The sequence below is a fragment of the Megascapheus bottae genome, chromosome 9 (genome assembly GCF_031878675.1).
Source record: "Megascapheus bottae isolate mThoBot1 chromosome 9, mThoBot2.hap1, whole genome shotgun sequence".
Lineage (NCBI taxonomy): Eukaryota > Metazoa > Chordata > Mammalia > Rodentia > Geomyidae > Megascapheus > Megascapheus bottae.
In genome coordinates, this window is record NC_143517.1 from 15,981,326 (window position 1) to 16,001,486 (window position 20,161).

At 41.4% G+C, this 20,161-nt stretch overlaps 1 protein-coding gene across 2 annotated transcripts in view; it reads left to right on the forward strand.

Annotated features, from left to right (window-relative positions):
* Positions 1 to 4,189: 4,189 nt before the first annotated feature.
* Positions 4,190 to 20,161, forward strand: part of Dnajc5b (DnaJ heat shock protein family (Hsp40) member C5 beta) — a 78,191-nt gene continuing 62,219 nt past the window's right edge. For both annotated transcript variants that reach the window (XM_090338647.1, XM_090338648.1), the window contains exon 1: positions 4,190 to 4,306. The gene's annotated coding sequence lies outside the window, so the exon portion shown is untranslated. The remainder of the gene's footprint in view (positions 4,307 to 20,161) is intronic.

Consider the following 20,161-nt stretch of genomic DNA (forward strand, 5'->3'; position numbering starts at 1 on the left):
AATTCTGTTGGGATGTGTAGTGCCATCTTTATTTTGAGGAAATAGTATGTTTTGTGAGCACATGAGTTGGATTCCAGGGGAACAAATATTAGCCTGTCTCTTTCTGATTCTGCAGGTATATTTCTATTTCTATTAAGCATTAGTATTTAGTTTGGATAACAGCCTTGATTTAGATGTACTTTTCAAGATAATGCAAAATCCTTACAACATCCTTTAAAAGAGATACCAGTGTTGGAATATCTGAGCCTTAATTAAAATCTCTAGAACATAGTTTGTTCCTATCTCTTAGCTATTCTGCTGAGCCCTGGTAACCGTTGCTGTGTAGATACTGGTGTTCAATGGGTCATTGAAATTGAATTAATGTAAGCACTGGAAAAAGTCAGGCAACAATCATGTTCATTCAGTAAGATTTTCGAATTTTAAAAGTTAGGAAAATAAAGGAAAGGTAATTTCTGTTTAACCTTGGAATCCTGAATGGATGGATATAGATAGAAGATTTTTAAAATATTGAGGATTAAAAAATCCTAATTAAAAAAGTGAAAAACAAAAGATAAAATTCTTCATTGGACAAATTCTTAGTCCTCACAAGGTAAAGACTTCCATATTTACCAGGACTTCTGGAAATACATGTAAGATCCACCTATTTGCTTGGGACAAAGACAGTAATTTTCAAATTATGGTCTCAATCATTAGCTCTAGGAGCTTGTTAAAACATCCTATTTGGGAAACTTTTGTTCTCCAAACTAGAAACCTGATGGATGGGGCCAACAGTCTTTTTGTGGGTTTTTGTTTGGGTGCTAATGGGAATTAACCTCAGGGCCTCACTTAAGCCATACCCCTAGTCCTTTTGTCACTGGATTCAGGGAGAGTTTGTGAAGTTTCCCTCTAAAAGTAGGAACTCTTCTCAAAATAAGAATTTCTGGGCAAGTCACAATAGTAAGAAAACTTGGCATAACTTTATTAAGTAAACAGGCAAGCAGGCAAACAGGCAAAAAGCAGATCAACAGACAATTAGAAGGGCCTAGAGGCACACTCCAGCAGAGTGTGGTACTCTTGAAGGGAGAGGTGCTGTGTTCTTTGACATTGGGGGTATTTATGTGATAAAGGCAAGGGGTTGGGGGCGCCTGACTTCAAAGTTCGCAAAGATAGGGATTCATCTTTGCTTTTAATCACTTCTGGTATTATTACACTTGCTAAAATTCTGGCACTTGGTTACTATTCACTGTTTAATTGTTGGGGTATTTCTTGAGATAAGAGTATATCCAGTTGTCTCTATATACATTATCAGCCTCCTATATCCTTGGGCTTCACAACCATGAATTCATTTACACTTGTATATTTTCTAGAAAATATGTAGAAAATCACTGAGCTTGTTGTAATGAATGTGTGTCAATCAATAAACTACATAATTCTGGTATAAACCATGTGATTTGAGTACAAACTGTCTGTAGACCACAAGAATTTAAATGTTCACAAAATTAATATTTTCCCACCAAATTTTTCTCCATAACTAAGCAAAACCTTTTGAACTCTCCCATCTCTCATTTTCATTTAGCTTAAAGAAAGCCTAGTAACAGAGATCTTCCTGTCCCACTGCCACTGAGTTTTATTATAGCAACCCAGTTTAAAAAGAAGTGATGTAACCCAAACTCCATAGAATGCTAAAGTGTGTTCTCAGCTAAGACAAAGGACAAGTGAGGACCTAGTTTTCTCCCCCTACCCAGACAATAGCTGGAGGAGAATCACTTTAGTAAAGGGGCCTTCATTCTTTTTTTTTCTTTTTTTTTATTGTAATTAGTAAAAGGGTTACATGATATTTGCCAGATAGAAGGTGCATTAATTCACATACATTGATACCCTTTCACATGTCTTGGTACCCATTACCCTCCCCCCCACATCCCCCAGGGGCCTTCATTCTTTCACATCTTGCCATGGAAACCCTATTCTTACATGGCAATCTTTAAAGTAAGTTTGACCGATTATTAATATTGTCTACATAGAAACATAACTGTAATTCAGAATTAGACACACATTCCATTTGATCACATTAAACCTGTTACAGATAGCAGCAAAAAGGGATCTTATTTTGTTTCTTTTATCTCTCTCTCTCTTTTTTGTGCTAGGGATCAAACCCAGGATGTTACACTTGCTAGGTAAATGTTTTGCCATTGAGCTTCATCCCAGTACCCAAAATGATTTTTAAATTCAGCATAGCAAAGTTTTTAAAAATAGGAACATAAAGGCATTGTGATTTGATTAAATCAACTATGTATTTTTTCTGCGAGACCGGACAAAATGAATATATTAATAATGTTGCTTTATTTTCATTATATTTTTGTTAATATTAACTTGACATGACTTGTATTATGATAAAAATGTATTTTAATTATTCTTATCTCCTTAATGTATGAGTTAAATGAAGGCCTTAAGTACATTTAGTGTTGATGGCAAAATTCCAGAGATCGCACAGGAATGATTAAAATTTAAGGAACTCCAATCTACAGTACTGTTTCATGAGTTCCACATAGTCCATTCTCTTGCTTTTTTAAAAAAAAGTTTTGACAGTCGTGAGGCTTGAACTCAAGACCTGAGCGCTTTCCTTGGGCTTTCTCAAGGCTAGAGCTCTACCACTTGAGCCATAGCACCACTTCCAGCTTTTTTTTAAATGTATGTGATACCGAGGAATTGAACCTGGGTCTTCGTGCATATTAGGCAAGCACTCTACCACCAGGCCAAACTCCCGGCCCTCTCTTGCTTTTTAATGTTTACTTTTTAATTTGTCTTCTATGATAAAAATACTTCACAGATCCTCTCTAGTGGAGTCTTCCTTTGTTTCTAAACATTGCTCATATCCATAACAGTTTCTTTAGGAGAACACACAGATTTAGAATGGAGTAGGAGGGCAATCATTATATCAGTTTTCATGTTTGAAATTAGTCTTCACTACCCATTTCTTTAAGTTTTTATGAAGACATTTAGGAGATTAGTAAAACAATATTTATGACCCATGGGAATGGTTTCTTCTTCATTAAAGGTTTACCTAATGCAGCTGCCTCTTCAAGTGGGACCACATGACAATTCTTCCCACCCTGAGGAAGTCCTAGAGCAGGGAGAAATGCTTGGCTGGAAGATCTGGCTTGTAGTTAATGTTAACCTTTCTACTTAATGAGCTTTGTGATCTTGTACAAGTCACAACCTCTCTAAGCTATAATTTTCTCAATCCATAAAATTGTACTAAAAATAATACGCTGTTTACCTCATGAGATGGGAAGATAAAATGAAATGATAGATGTGAAAATAGCTTGTAAATGCTGAAGCATGGTATAAAAATGTTATTGTTGGTATTTTTAAAAATGTGATTATGCTTCCGAGAGATTCTTAAAGCATAAATCTCTGAGTTCACAGGCTCAAGTCATCTCATGCAAAGCAATTTTTTTAGGATCATATGAGGAGAGTATCTAGAAAAAGTAAAAGATATAAAAGAGTAAAGAACCAAATTGCAGAGAGAATTTTTTCTTTTCTTTTTTCTTTTACTGATTGCCCTTTCCTGTCACCTCAACAAGCATGAGAATCTGATGTCATTTCAGCAAGTAATTCCTTTCTTTAATTTGAACTTTGTTGCTTATCATCAAGTCTAGTGAAAACATTGGTTACTCAAAAGTCCTACTGCTGGGTCTAGGCTAGGTCCAGAGCCAGCTAGCTATTCCTGGCACTTTTAGGTTGTCAGAAAACCAATCATCCTCTTCATTGCTGAGATTGTCTTTCTGTAAAACATTATCTGAATTGAATGGTCTCTTGTCACATGTGGATTCAGGTAAAAGGTGTCTACTGAGTAGTCTACCAGAAACCCCTGACATTGACCAAATCCAAAGAGGTGATCAGAATGTGACCATGGTGTAACAAAGGCCAGGAGATAACAATAAAAGCCTCAGCCATTTCACTACCCACGGCCTCAGCATCCTCAAGTGTAAGCCAAGGGAGTTGGATAAGCATCTAGATGGTCTTCAAGATCACGTTCCACAGTAAGATCTCATAATTCTGTGGGTTCCTTAGGGACCTATCGGCAAAGCCTTCCTTGAGACCCTTGAGAAGGTGCTGGTATAATAAATGGAAATGGACGGTTGTCTTTCCCAACCTCCCTGTAGGGACTGTGGGGGAGGAGGGACGATTCCACCCTATGACATCACAATGTCCAGCATGAACTGGACCTGAGAAGGAAAAGTAACAGAAATTCAGTTAACAGAGAAGAGGTGAAACACTGCCTGAAGGCGCTAGAAGGGATCAGCCAGCCATGCCTGCAGTTCAGGTATGTGATGTTTGCTAAGCTCAGAACAGCACTTGCTGGTGTCCAATGGATAAGGAGAGGCCCTCAATCGAGCGAGTCTCTAGTTCTTAGGAAGCACAACACAATATGGGCACAGAACTGACCCCAGACATCTGAGGGTGATGTAACATTCCCAAGAGGCAGAGGGAAGGCCTAACTGCGTTCCAGCCCCAAGCCAGGGCACATCCTTCTGACAGACAGCAAGAATTATCATGAAGCCAGAAGGCATTTCCAAAGCTCTTAGCCTTCTACTGGCTTATCCCTTGCAGCAGGGAAAACACAAACAAACCAACCAACAAACAACTCATCACAACAAAAATCCCCGCATAGGGGCTGGGAGTTTGGCCTAGTGGTAGAGTGCTTGTCTAGCATGCATGAAGACCCGGGTTCGAATCCTCAGTACCACATACATAGAAAAAAGCCAGAAGTGGTGGTGAGGCCCAAGTGGTAGAGCTCTAGCCTTGAGAAAGTCCAAGGACAGTGCTCAGGCCCTGAGCTTAAGCCCAAGACTGGCAAAAAAAAAAAATCCGCATAGTTATTTCAAGCAGTCAATGTAAATTCATTTTGTTGTCTGGTGATGTTTTAATATCTAGATGTTCTTTTAATAGCTTCTTCCCAAAATAACAGGAAAGAGTAAACATTTCAAAAAATACAAGTGAAAGAAGAATTTTAATAAAAGGTGGTATCAAAAATGCAAAAGTCATAAAATGGGGGAGAAAAGCATGTTTATGGATAAGCAAAAGAGACTAGTGTTTAGTTTTGAAATTCTAGTACTTCCAAGGCAAAAGGCCATCCCTAGGAACAGTGCAAGAAAGAGGCCTCGTGATTGAGGAGTTAAGTCCACCAGTTCAGTCAGGGCCTTCTACAGCTCCTCCTCCTTAAAGAACACCAGCCAGTGAAATCATCACTCCGGATTCAGACAGTTTTGTTTTCTTTGCCTTGCCTTGGGGTTTTGGCTTCTAAAGTATTTGATTCTTCCTGGAGTTGTGGGGCCTCTCAGAGGCACCAAGTGACAGCACACTGCTATTCTGTTTACCAGCAGGGTGGAGCATGGAGTTGGTGCCAGGCCCTGACTCATCTCCATTTGCACTCCCTTGGGTCTTCACACAGCTGACCCCAGAGGGAGAACACAGGATGACTTGGGCAGGCTTGCTGAGTGGTGCCTTGGGGAACAAGAGTTTATTGCCACATTCCCTTATTGTCCTGTGGCTCAGTCATCCACAAGGGACTCAAAGTGCGATTGGCAAGGGAAGTAGGATGCCCAATGTTCACAGGCCAGGATTTTAATGCTCTTTTGGCTTCCAACGCATCATGAATAAATGCATTGTAACAGTCAGGCCAACGTTGTCATTCTCTATAAAAGTAGCAATAACCCAAAGCCACGTAAAACATGGAAGAACTCGATAAAACCAAAACGTGCTTGCACGTTAACTTTATAGCACATCTTCAGCCCACATCCTGAGAAGTGACTCTGACTTTCACAATTAGATTATGCTCCAACTTCTTCAGACCTTGACAATTAAAATGTCATTGGTCTAATCTTTGGACTTCATTTTATAATCAATAAAACTAAGTTTCAGTTTAACCTAAAACATCATAGAGCCTTCCCAACCTCTGTGAGCTGGTCAAAGTCAAAAAGAGGTATGTATAAGATGCATCCAAGGGTCTAACAGTGATAATAAATCCAGGGGTACTGGAAAGCTACTGCACCTCAAAGCCTGCATAGTCTTGAAATCAAGGCCTTGCTTGTTAGGCTAGGCTCTACCATTTGAGCCACATCTTCAACCTTGAATTTTGTTGGGTATTTTAGAAATATAATCTGGAGGACTTTTTTTTTGCCTGGACTGACTTTGAATCTTCCCCCCTCACCCCAGATCTCAGCCTCCTGAGTAGCTAGGATTACAATGTAGCATCCAGCCGAAGTAGCCTCCTTTTTAAAAAAGAAAGTATTTGATTCAATTTATGAAATAGACAATCTCCCTGTATCTTTGCCTTTTCCAGTTTAGGTAGAGCACAATTTATGGATATGTATGTATACACCATGATTCTATATAAGAGTAAAATGGTTTATCTGGTAGATATGGAATGATTACATGCATTGGTACCTTGCTTACCTGACTTATCTCCTAGATGAGTCTTCTCTGACTTAGCACATGAATTCATATTTTATTTGGGATTATCTGGGTAACTTATGAGCTTCCTCACCCCCAGTTTGTTTCAGGTGAAACTAAATATATCCTTCATCTCCAGTTAATGTGCATATTTGAACCGAGCCACCTCCTAGACATGGTTTCTTAACAGTTCTTCCAATTAAATTCATTACAAATATGGTAATGTCTGTCCACAGATCTAAATTTTGAAAAAAGTAAAATCAATAATATAAATATGCCCCTAATTTTTATACTCAGCAACTCTCTCATTATCCTTTAAAAGTTTGATGAATATTTTCCGAGGTATGTAGATTGATTTTTTAACTGTGTGAAAAGACTTCCTTAAAGAATCTTTAGAAAAAAGTTGTTTTTTACTAAAAAAATAAAATTATGAAATGATTACCAACAACAACAACAAAAACATTCCATCATGACAGGATTTAAACAGGGGTATTGTAATATCTCTCAGCTTCCATATTAACTCAAAACTTGTATAATATATTGAATAATTTTGTACATGGTTCAGCATTAAATAGCAGAAGAAAGCTACTTGTAAAAATGGAGGAATAAAAGGAGCTTTAGTTTCAGCTTCTTGATTGTGGTTTTAAAGTCTCAACTGTCTCTAGTAAACTGAAATACAGGTATGCCAAGTGAAAAATTCCCCTCAAATTGCCCAAGAAGATGAAGTCTGACAAACCTTACTTGGGAAATTTGGGAGAGATTTTTTTTTTTAAATAAAAGCTATCTACCTCTCCAGAGATCTGAGACATTAAGTTCTGTCTGTCTGTACCACCTGGATACCCTGGCATCTGGCCCCATCTGTATCCCTGACACGCAGAACATTTCATGGCAGCCCAGCCCCCATACCCGCTCTGAAGAATTGTGCAATAAGGCCTTTGTAACCTGAGGCCTATGGTGTCTGGAAAGGAATGTGACCCAGAGCCAATGGGCGGTGGTGCCACCAGTGCCCTGAAGGAGCTCTCCTGCTGTTTACTCCAGCTTCCTGAGACCCTCAGAAGGAGAAAGGTATGTTCTCATCAGAATGGGAGAAGCAGTTTCTCAGCAGAAATGTAGGGCAGGCACGTCTTCACCAGCCCTCAGAGGTACTCTTCCACTGGTGAGAGTATTCCTCTCGTGTTCCTGTTGAAAGCTACAAGTTAGTTGTAGGTTTCCAGATTCTAATGTACTGTAGAGACTCTACAGTGAGCCCAGTGGAGAGCTGGTATTAAATGGTGTGGATGGGAGAGCACCAGGACCTAGAGGCCGGGCAGCAGGTGGTCAGAGGCCCGCTGGCCCCATCAGCTTCCCAGACAAATCCCACTTCCCATTCTATTTCCTAATGTCTCCATAGCCGCCCTCCAACATGACAAGCGTGGTCTGGACACTATTGTACTTGGGTTGTCCCACCTCTTCTGCCCATGGAGTAGGGTCATGAACCCTTCATTTAAGTCACCCAAACATCATGATGGCTGTGCCAATAGAAATATAACAAGACCCTGAGTTTGCCATTTGGATGCTTGTTTGTAGTACTGAGCTTAATCGGCTACAAATAATTAATTCTGTTGTTTGTTTTATAAACCAAACGCAGTCCTGAGGAAATCAACATTTTAATCTGTTGAAATTTAATTAATGGATAATTTTTGTACATATCAGTACTGGGGCTTGAACCTGGGACTTAGGCACTGTCCTTTACATTTTTCCCTCAAGGCTAGGGCTCTGTCTACCACTTGAGCCACGTCTCCACTTCCAAATTTTTGACAGTGAATTGGAGATAAGGGTCACAGACTTTTCTACCTGCGCTGACTTGAAATCAAGGTCTTTAGATCTCATAGCATTTAGGATTACAGGAGTGATCCACCAATGCCTGGCTTGAATTAATTTTTGCAATGCTGTTGGGGATCAAACAGAGGGCCTTGAGCATGCTAAGCAGGTGTTCTGCTATTTAGCCATTGCCTCGCTCCGAATTGGTGATTTAAATCCCAGGGCTCTCTTTCCATGAGGATTTATGGTGCAAAATCATTATTACTAAATGGTAGAGAACACCTCCTTGTTAAATATTCCTATGTTAGATACGATACTCTCTCACTTCCATAGCCAACGAGTTATCTGTCACATCAGGCCCTTTCAGGGTGATTTTTTTGGTCCATTCTACTTTCTAGTTTGAAAGATTTCAGGTTCAATTTTAATCCAATTGGTATTTTAAAAAAAACTTAATATTCACTGAAGACTCTGGCAGGCACTGAGACAACAGAAAATTGAAATGCCTGGCAGAAATTGGGGTCTTTTAAAGGGAAGAATTCAAGTTAGGAAGACCAGATGTGCACCTGCAAAGAATTCAAAAGCAAAGAACTCCATAACTATGTGAAAAATGTGCCCAGTGTGGATTTCAAAGCGCAATGAAGAGGCAGAAGTTGCCTCAAGCATTCAGGCTTCTCATCACAGCAGCACTGGAGGTGGGAGAAATTTTCAGAGATGAAAAGCAACAACAAAATGTCTGACTGACCCAAGCTTGGGGAGGAAAAACATATTTTTAGTGTAATTTTCAGCTCTGACAAAGCTGATCTTCCTTCTCCCATTCCCTGACCTCATGTCCTTTCTCCCTTTGTTTTACAACTGGGGCCACAACAATCACATTGCTTCAGTAGAACCTGGAAAACAAGAGATATGGAAACATACTGGCAGCAGGAAAGGTGAAGAGGATTTGAGATGGGGAATTTCTTGGGCAGGATGCTGTATACTATAGGCAGGCCTGGATCTGAACTTCATTGTGCATTCCAGCTCCTCGGCATACAACCAAGCACAAGCACCTTCCAATCTAATTCATTATCTTCTCTGACATTCACCGCTCCTCATCTGTGTGATTCCACCTCTTCCAGTGACCTCACTCTATGCCTATGTAGTGAGAATCTGAGCTCGGATCCCTGAGCTCTATTTATCTCCTTTCTGCATTTGGTCATTGAGCTTGGAAGATCTTAGCTCCACACCTCTTTGGAATCTATCACTTTCAACTAGTACTGTCTGGTGCCGCCTCCTCTAGCTCTTATTGTCTTTCCTTAAGATGTATCATCACCCCCAATGCCATTCTTCTACATTCCAATAGGCATTTCTTTCTAAAATAGTAGCTACTTCTTAGTTTACAAGAAATTCACAGCACCAGCAGCTCATCCCTGTAGGAGGATGAAATCTAAGGATGACCAAGAGGGTGAGATCTGAGGATCAGGGTTCAAAGCCAACACAGGCAGACTTGTCTCTAATTAACCACCAAAAAGCCAGAAGTGACACTATGGATCAAAGGGTAGAGCACTAGCCCTGAGCACAAAAAAGCTCAGGGACATAGCCCAGACCCTGAATTCAAGCCTCAAACTCAGCACATTTTTGTTCCAGTCCTGGAGCTTGAACTCAACCTGGACACTGTCCCTGAGCTTCTTTTGCTCAAGGCTAGCACTCTACCATTTGATCCACAGCACCACTTCCAGCTTTTTCTATGTATGTGGTACCGAGGAATCCAACCGAGGGCTTTGTACATGCCAGGCAAACACTCTGCTTTTTTTTTTCCTGCTAACTAAATGAGGGATAACCTCCTTTTCTTGACCAAATTTCAAGGCCCTTTACCCTCTCTGGCTTTTCTCAGCTCCTTTTCCCTCCACTCCCTCAGGTACTGGATGGATCTGGCTGCCTTCATTTTCCAGCCTACCCAGCATTTGGCCATTCTTTAGACTTTCTGCTCATTGAACTCCTTAGGATGGCTACTTTCATGACATTCTTATTGCTCGTGACCCTTTATGCTGAGCTATAAGCCAGCCTGTTGGAAGACCTTAGCAATGGAGTGGAGGAATGAAGGAAAGGGCAGGTGCAGAGAGATGGTGTATAAGAGGGCTGAAATCTCTCCAGTTAATCTGCAGGTTTGAATCGAACCAATTAGTGGTAATGGAAGCTGAGGAAGGAATTGGTATGGGGTGATCCTGGAGAGAGAGAGGCAGGGGTGAAGTTTGAGGATCTGACCCTCTGGGAGGTTGGATTAATTGCCCAAGTTCCTCTGGCAGCTTTGAAAGGTTATTCACAGGGCGCTGTTAGGGAATATTTGCCTTTGAAAAGCATGTGGTGTGTAGGAAAGGAATGGACATGGAAAAAAGGTAAACTAGAGAAGCAGCACTTGATGGAGAGTAGAGGTAACAGGATGATGGGTTTTGGAGGGCATTTGGGAAGAGCTTTGAGGTTAGGTTAGGCCTGGTTGGCTGATCTGGCAACAATCAGCGAAAGTAAGTGAAGAAAGATGCTCAGATGTCTAGTGAGGCCAAGAAATGGTAGATAAATTATGCCATTCTGACCACAGGGTACCACTGGTACCACAGTATAGCATTTGTATTCCCATTAACTGGGCTAGTTTTGATTTTGTAGGATTTCTTGGTTTAGGCAAGATTATATCCACAGTCCTTTTGACCTTTTAGCTTGACTTTTTTCAGAAAGAGTCTTGAATTTTTGCCCAGGCAAGCATCAAACTGTGACTCTCCTACTTACGCCTTCTGAGTAACTGGGATCCCAGGCGTGCACCACCATGCCCGGCTTTGCAATATGGTTTTAACAGTGCTCTTACTTGTCTTTCTTCTTGTCTGAATGCCTACGTGCCTAGTGTTTAATAACTTCATTCGCCATTCTCACTATGGATCACATTCTCCTTCTAACTCCTTTCATACGAATTTCTACACCTTTTCAAATCTAAAATAAGAGATCTAAGTAGCTACCTGAATTTAGTATCTTTCCTCTTCCTTCCTCGAATCATCTGCGATTGTAGCATGAATTTCTCTTACCAGATCTATATTCCTTGAGCAAGGAATCAGTCTTTTCTCTATGTCTGTGAACTATACTTTCCAAATTCCCATATAAGCCGACCATGACCAGGGTTTCTTTATAAATGAAATATGTCACTTCCTTACTACCGATCAGTGACTAGTTTTTGGTAAGTCAGAATTAAACTCAGAGTAACAAGCGTTTTTCTTTTTTCTCAGATGAATTTTTCCTTGACTTTCATCAAGACCCTGAGACATGTTGCTTTTTAGATCTTCTTGTGGATATGGAACCTGAATCTTGCCCTTTTGCTATAGTATCCAGGAAACCAAGTATTCATTAAAAATTAGTAGAAAAACAGTGGCACCTATAACAGTTGTTCCTGTTAGTGTTCTTGCTATTCTTCCTAGGAAATGGCTACTTTATTTCATATTGCCCTTCTTAGTATAATCCTGGTGGACCATGTTTTTCTCTCCAATCAGATTTTAATTTGAAGGGTTGGTTAGATGGGTCTTCAGCCTCTTGGCCATCTGATACTCTTTGGAGCTGTGTGGTGGTCTTTGCTGGGTGTCCATTGTCTAGGAGCCAGAGTCATCACCAAGAACCCACCATCTGGAGCCATCATTTCTCTGTCAAACTTGTGACCTGTATAAGAAGACATAAATATGACCTGGAGCTTATGTCCTTTATTTCTACCTAGAAATTAAAGGAACGGAACATATAGTTTCTTTTGATTATTTTCTGTGTGTGTGTGTGTGTGTGTGTGTGTGTGTGTGTGTGTACACATGCACGTGTGCGATGGTCTTAGGGCTTGAACTCTGTGCTTTTCTGTTTAAAGCTAGTGCTCTAACCATTTGAGCCATCGCTCCATTTGCAGCTATTCTGTTGTTAATTGGAGATAAGTCTTAGACTTTCTTGCCCAAGCATGGCTTTGTCCTTCTGTAGTAAGGTTTCCCCTCACTGACTTCTTGAGACTGCTCAGAGTTTTTCCCCCGGTGCCTGGAATCTTATGATGGCATCCTCCTAAGTCCACGTTTGCCGCATACAAACTGGCAGATAGGCAGCCACCCAGTGTTGTTTTTACCCTCTTCTAGAGTCCACTTTGCATGTCCATGTGAAATGAGATTGATCTAGATTGCGTTGTATTCATAAACTGCTTTGTTGAATGACAAGTTCTTTGTACAACTACTTAACAATATATGAACATACTTTGAAGTATCAAAAGAAGAAATGGTACAATCATAGCAAAGAACACAATTCTTCAATTTTGGAGAGTTATACAAATAGAAAGTCATTGTCAATATAAATATAAAGTGTCTCATGCTGCTTTTCATTTTGGTTGTAGAGCAGATACAGCCGAACAGAACATTTCTTCCTGTTGCTTAAACAAAATTTTAAGCAGCTTTATAGATACCATCTTAAAAAAACTTAGTGTTGAGGTGAGAGTAAAAGTAATCTAAAAATAAAATGAAAGCACCTACTGAATTCTTCAAGGTTCTTTTAGAGAAGCAAAATCAATCGGATCTATTCATAAAATAAGGAACCGAGTCACATAGTGATGGAGGCAGCTAGTTGTTAGACCCACAGTGATCAGAGCTGAGACCCAGGGACAGCTGATGCTTCAGCTTGAACCTGAAGATGAGAAAAACAAAATTCTAGAACTAGGCACTCAGATAGGAGGAAAGGATTCCTCTTCTTACTTGAGGGATGGTCTGTCTTTCTAGTCTATTCATTAGACTAGACTAGACTACACTATTTACTTACAATAAAGAGAGCCATCTGCCCAGAGATTAGAATCGTGGCTCAAAGTTAATGAGAACCTACTTCAACTAATTCTGTTTGCCTAGCTAAGTAAGAGGCACAGATAGGAGGGTTGCAGTACAAGACATGTCCTGGTCAAAGAAAGATGAGATTCTACTTGACATTTTGCTAAAGCAAAAAAGGGCTGAGGACATGACTCAAGTGACAAAGGACCTGCCTGCCGAGTATGAGGCCCTGAGTTCAAACTCCAGTATTCCCTCCCTTCCCCCAAAATAGCTATCAAGACTGTCCTGATGTATTTTAAATGTCTCCATGGGTTGGGTGGCAGTGGCTCACCCCTGTAATCCTAGCTACTCCATAGGCCTACATTGAAGCATCAAGATTCAATGTCAACCCAGACAGGAATGTCATTAAGACTCATCTCCAATTAACCATTGGAAGGCAGGAGAGGAGGTGTGACTCAAGTGATGAAGTGCCAGCTTTGAGCTATGAAAGTTAAGGGGCAGTGCCCAAGCCCCTGTCAAATTCTAGGAATTGTGCATGTGCCTGTGACACAGCCTCCCCCGCATGGGCCAGTCCAAGCCTGTTCCATCCCTCCCCAAGATCTGCCCATAAAACCTCAGCCTCAGATGCTCATGAATCAGTGATTCTGCAGGTGTGTGCTGGCAGCTGAGTCACTCATGGAATGACCCGGGGCTTCCCCTGTGTTGGGTTTACTCCTCTATTGCTTGACACGTGGCTGCTTCTCATTTCTACTTCCCTAGGGCTTGAAGGAAATATTACCCAGTGGTAAACTTCACTCTGAGCCCCTGAGCCAATTGTGTATACAAAGGACTCCTCTGTTCTCTGTCCCTGTAACACCTATGGACACTGCCAGAGTCCCCTTCATCATGGTGACACAGTCACCATGGACACAGTCCTCACAGTGTTGCTGAGTTAGCACTGGCCACGGTTGACCTCTCATTTTACAAAGGCGCAACCTGAGCCTCTGAAGGGAAGGGGACATCCCCAGGTTCACACAGTTACCAGCCAAGTCATCTGTCTCAGTCCAGCACTTCTGAAGATACAGAGAACATAGCTATCGCTGCGATCTGAGGCATCCTTGTGGTTTAACCCGGTGTGGGATCTGAGGCAGCATTTGAAGGCAGGCACACGGTGGCACCTAGCCTATTGGGGAGGCCAACCCTATTGCAAATGGATAGTTTTCTGGCCAATGATATAGGTGCAACACGAATAATAAAGGCATTGTAAGAGAAGTGAGGCTAGAGACATACATTTCTATTGACAGAGGCCAGTTGCATCTGGAGTGTGCATGCTTCAATGGAAGGCCCAGAAAAGAGCTGAGATTTCAGTCATTTGGGATTCTCAGCAAGGGATTAATTCCCTGAGGTCCCCATTCTGATGACTGTGGCTTTGGCTCCTATCATGTATTCACAGAGCAGTTCATCTGCAGGTTCACAGGGCTGCGTGTACACAGTGGACTTCCCTCCATGACACCATTATAGGTCTAGACAGGTGCATTTGAGTTCTGCAGGATGATGTTTGCAGATAAAACCTTGGGCTAGCTTGTCTTGTTTCCAGAATTGTAAACCAGATTCCAGAGAGCAGGGGTAGAGTCTAGCTTCAGTCAATGTCTCTGAAAAAGCTGTACCAGACAAATACATATATGAGGAAACCCAATCTTTGCAGATTCAAAGCTTTCAAAAGAAAGGAAGATGAAACCTGTGCTTTCAGGACCATTCTTGTTTTGCTTCCAAAACGTGAGTCAGTGCACGTGGCGTGTTTTGCCAGCAGTACAGTCATCGCTGGGGAGGCAGCACACTCTAGAGGTGGATAGAGCACATGGACCGTGCCAGACCACATGGATGCTGTGCCTGGCTGGCAACTTCTCCCTGGTACCTGTGCTAGATCACCCAGCTTCCCTTGAGGACTGATTTGATCCACCCACCTAGTTGGCTCTGTTCTAATTGTTGGGTGGATCAAGCGAGTCCTCACGAAAGTGATTCAGGTGGCATTTTGCTGGGAGTGAGGTGGGAGATTTAAGGAGACTGGTAGAAAAGAGTGAAAGCTTCCACTAGGATGTCCAGAAAGGTGCTGGCCGCATCTCTCCCTGGGACTGGAGAGGGGTGTGGGAGGGGGGATGTGCAGGGAGATGGCATTTATCCCACCGGGAAACATAGAAATAGGCAGGGGGAAAAGGTTGAAGAAAGGGGAACATGTGGCAGACTTGGGAACTCAGAACTATGAGATGTACCATGCACAGAGGATTCGCTAGCACCATGAGCAGTGGTGGAGTTTAAGACCTAAGAGAGGGAAGACATGGGGTGATCTAAGCAAAGGAAGGAGGTTGTAAGGAGGGTGAGGATGCTGGAGGGCTCCATCATGCTGACGACTGGGGTGAGGAGAGAGTGAGTTGTGTACCAGGGGCCTGGGCTGGCTGTGGGGTGGACGAGAGCCTGTGGGCAGAAGGACACTAGAAGTAGGGACACAGTGTCTTACAAAGGCTGGAATGGAAGATTGTGGTTGCTTCCAAGTACAGATGTCCAGAAAACAGACTGTCCTGCAGACATACTCAGATTTCACATCTGCTAATTTACAAACTGGTCGCTTGCATAAAGGGAAGTGCTCAGCCAACTAGAGCATGGCTGAAAACTGTCATGGTAGAAGCTCTTGCGTGTTCTTGGAGAGGAGGGAGGTGATGTCTCTTAGGTCTTGACATCTCCCAGGTGCTCCAGCAGGTGTTTAGTTTGTGAGTTAGACAGTTCACACTGGTCTTTGGCGAATTCTCAACATTTGCTGCTGTTTGGCCCTGGATCTCTTGGAAGTTTTATCTTGACCCTGTTGGTGAGGTGGACAGATCTGTGATCTTCACAAGCCTAAGAGTTGCTTAAAAGGCTTTCCTTTCAGATAGAACAGGGTTTAAAAATCTTTGATTTACTTTTTCTTTAAAACAAATGAAAAGTTTGACACACATATGACAAAAATATATGTACATGTACATATATATATACACAAATATACATGTATCAGGGATCCATAAGGATGTTTTGGTACGTATCTAGTATAATGGTTAAAATCAGATTTTTTTTTGTCATCATGGGGCTTGGACTCTGAGTCTGGGCACTGTCCCTGAGCTCTTCAGCTCAAGGCTGTCGCCCAACCACTTGAGCCACAGCACTACTTCCACTTGTCCAGTGGCTAATTGGAGATAAAAGTCTCACTGTTTCAGTGCCCTGACTGATCTTCATATCTCAGCCTCCTGAGTAGGTAGGATTACAGGCATGAGCCACCACGCCCAGCTGAAAATCAGATTTTTGTAAGTTAATAATTTAAATTCCTTCATGGAGTAGCTCTTGGCTTCTATTGCAAGAGTCAAATGCAGAAGGATGCAGCAAAAGGATGAGGTTATCTATGGACATGATAGACTCCAATCCAAGGTTTGTGTTTACCTGGCAGTTCCTTTATGTCTCTGATGATAAGGGGAATAACCAAAATCAAGGCTGATTTACAGTTCTCTTTTTGAACACCAGAGGGCAACACAGTCATATGAAATAGCAAGTCTATTTTGCTTTAGGGCTTGATTGAATATTTTATTCTCTTGAATATTTTGCTTAGGCCTCTGAGAAAGTTACAGAGAAAGATGGCTTTAAAAAATTTTTTTTCTGTGTTTGTTTGGAGCTTGAACTTGGGACCTGGATACTGTCTGTTAGCCTTTTTTTGCTCAAGGCCAGTGCTCTACCACTTGAACCCCAGCTCCACTCCCAGCTTTTTGGCAATTAACTGGAGATAGAAGTCCAGGGACTCTGCTGCCCCACAGATTTCAAAGCATGACCCTCAAATCTCAGCCTCCTAAGTAGCAAGGATTGTAGGTATGAGCTACTGGTATACCTGACTAGAAGGAAGCTTTTGATGGTTCTTGTTGGATGTTGAGGCCTGAGCACCTGAAGCATAGAGATCATTGTAGAAACACTTGTCAATTGCATCTCACCTCTCCCTAGGTTGTCTACTACTGGGCAGTTATGAGGCGGTATGGGAGACAAAAAGAAGCTACTAAAAAAGCCAGAACTAGAGGTGCAGCTCAAGTGGTAGAGAGCTAGCCTTGCATAAACAGCCTGCAGGCCCTGAAATCAAGTGTCAGGACAGGGATACACACAAAACTCTCATGTCCAGAGACACAGATGAACAGTTTGGTAGCAGAGTGGTTGGATTCCAACGCCAGCTTTCAACCTCCCTCCCACCCCCTTTTTGGTGGTTGTTATTGCTACTTTTCTTAGAATATTTTATCTTATTTTTTCTTTACAAAAAAAAATGGATCTCATGATGACTTTTTTCAATACTTAGAAAGTATTTTTAATGTGGTTCTAGGGTTGGAACTCAGAGTTTCTTGCTTGTTTAGGCAGGAGTTTTACCACTTGAACCACATCTTTAGTTCATTAGGACATTTTATACATCAGTACAATATAAATGTCTTTCAGTTAGATTTACCCCTCTGTGGTAGCAAATAATCTTCTTTGTACATTTGTCTTTTTGTTTATAGGTTTAGATTATTCATATAAAAGAAAGCATGTGCTAGCTATGAGTCTTTCTGAGTGATTTAATTTCCTTATTTCTAGTTCCATTCTGCTTCCCCCATATTACATAATTTCATTCTTCTTTATGACTGAATAATACTCCATTGCTAGTACTGGGGTGCTTGAACTCAGCTTTATGTTCTCGTTCAAGTGTTTTGTTCATAGCTGATGCTCTGCCACTTGAGGCGTATTCTAGTCTTGCTTTGGGCTCGTTATGTGGAAGATGGAGTATCTCTGGATTTTCTGTCTGATCTATGCTTTTCATATCTCAGCCTCTGTAGCTAGGGCTACAGGTGTGAGCACTGCCACTTGGCTTATGCCATCGTTTCCATTATTGGGCACATTGGCTAACTGCATGCACATCTTAGAAGCTATTGTAAAGTGTGTGTGCTTCGGAGAGGTCACAAGACACACCCAGCCAATCATCTCTTAAGTAGACATCAGGCATCAAAGACTGCAGATGACTAGTAAAAGCACTTAGGAAATTTCATGTAATATAAATGAATTACTATTATTGTTGTTATTATTGCCAACCCTAGGGCTTGAACTCAGGTCCTGGGCACTGTCCCTGAGCTTCTTTAGCCCAAGGCTAATACTGTACTACTTGAGCAACAGCACCATTTCTGGCTTTTTCTGTTTATGTGGTACTAAGGAATTGAACCCACTGCTTCATGCCTGCTAGGCATGCACTCTACCACTAGACCACATAGCCAGCCCAAATGTTTTTTGTTTTGGGTTTTGTTGTTTTTTTTTTTTTTGCCAGTCCTGGGGCTTGAACTCAGGGCCTGAGTACTATTGTTGGGTTTTCCTCGAGGTTACAGGTCTACCAGTTGAACCTCAGCACCACTTCCTGCTTTTTTTCTATGTATGTGGTACCAAGGAATCGAACTGAGAATCTTTGTGCATGCTAGGCATGCACTCTATCCCTACGCCAAACTTCCAGCCTGCAGTTACTATTTTTTTTTCTTTTTTCTTTTTTTTTTTTTTTTTACTAGTCCTGAGCTTGAGCTCAGGGCCTGAGCACTGTCCTTGGACTTTCTCAAGGCTAGAGCTCTACCACTTGAGCCTCAGCACCACTTCCGGCTTTTTTCTATGTATGTGGTACCGAGGAATCGAACCCGGGTCTTCATGCATGCTAGGCAAGCACTCTACCACTAGGCCAAACTCCCGGCCCCTGCAGTTACTATTTTTAAGAGAGAATTTTTAGTATTTCCTTCTCTTTTCCTAAAGATGAAGATGCAGCTTCAGGCCAGTCCTATTGGGGACCTAATGAGGACTAAAAACCTGCTGTATGTGGTTTCTGTGAACTCTCTCTCATAGTCTGCTTGTTCACATTCCGATGGCAATTTTCAGAATAATCTAGTTTTGTCATTGAAATCCTATTAAAAGGATCTTTTGCCCTGAGCCTGGGAGTCCTTTTCTTGTTTTTGCCTTCTGTCTTTCATCTTTGACTAAGAGCCATCTTGTGCTAATGCAAACAGAGAACAGCAATAATGGACCAAGGTTCAGGCCACAGACATTTCATCAAATAAATACATCTGTCAGACCTGAAGTTGCCTTGGTTTATAACAGCAGTTGCTTACCCTAAACAAACAGCAAAGTGTGTAAATTTCACACATGTGAAACACATATTACGTTTCCTAGCAGGGGAAGAGCTTCAGTCAATATTTCTTCAGTTACACAGTTCTCAGATTTAAAGATTTACTTAACCAAATAGATATTGCCCTTGACACTGGCCTGTGAGGCGGACCTCATTAGGGAGTGGCACTTATTGGTACTTCTTTGTTTAAAGTCATCACTTTTCCCCCCTTTTTATCTAGAGACTTAACACATTTGCCACCTGTTTCCATCACAGATTGGTAATAAAACAGGCAGAAGTTCTCTGGAATTATAAGCTTAAGCAAATTTCTGCAATAAGTTAGAGCTTTAGCTAGAAAATCAGCCTAGTTTCAAAAGCCAGCTCCCTTGTTGACAGGCTGGTGGTCCTGGGCAATTACGTCATCCTTTTTATATTCTCCTTTATGAAACAAGTGGATAAAATCAACCCACTTTAGGCTTTTTTTTCAAGTAGTATTAAACAGATTTCATGCTGAAACTATTGTAATAGTGGAAGAGACCTTAGTCTCCATTCTGAGTATAGTCTAAGCTGGTCAGAATTTATAGCCTAGGGGAAGAGGTGGGGTCAATAGATGAAAATTATTGAAATATTAGAAAGGACTCTGGCTTAGCAGATTAATAGGTTTCTTGCTAAAGGCAAGCCAGGGCAATTGATTAAAAAAAAGAGTGGGAGATTAAGAATATTATGGGTTGCTGAGGGTTGTCAGAAATGGAGGGAGATTTTCTTTTTTTTCATATATTTTTATTGTAATTAATAGAAGGGTCACATGGTATTTGCCAGATAGATGGTGCATTAATTCCCATACATTGATACCCTTTCACATGTCTTGGTCCCCCTTTCTCTCCCCCCAACCCCACCCCTCATCTTGTTTTCCCCCGTTCCCTATCCAATTTCAAATAACCAAATACAAATATATCCGATATATCAGGTAACAAAGTGAGATACTGTAACA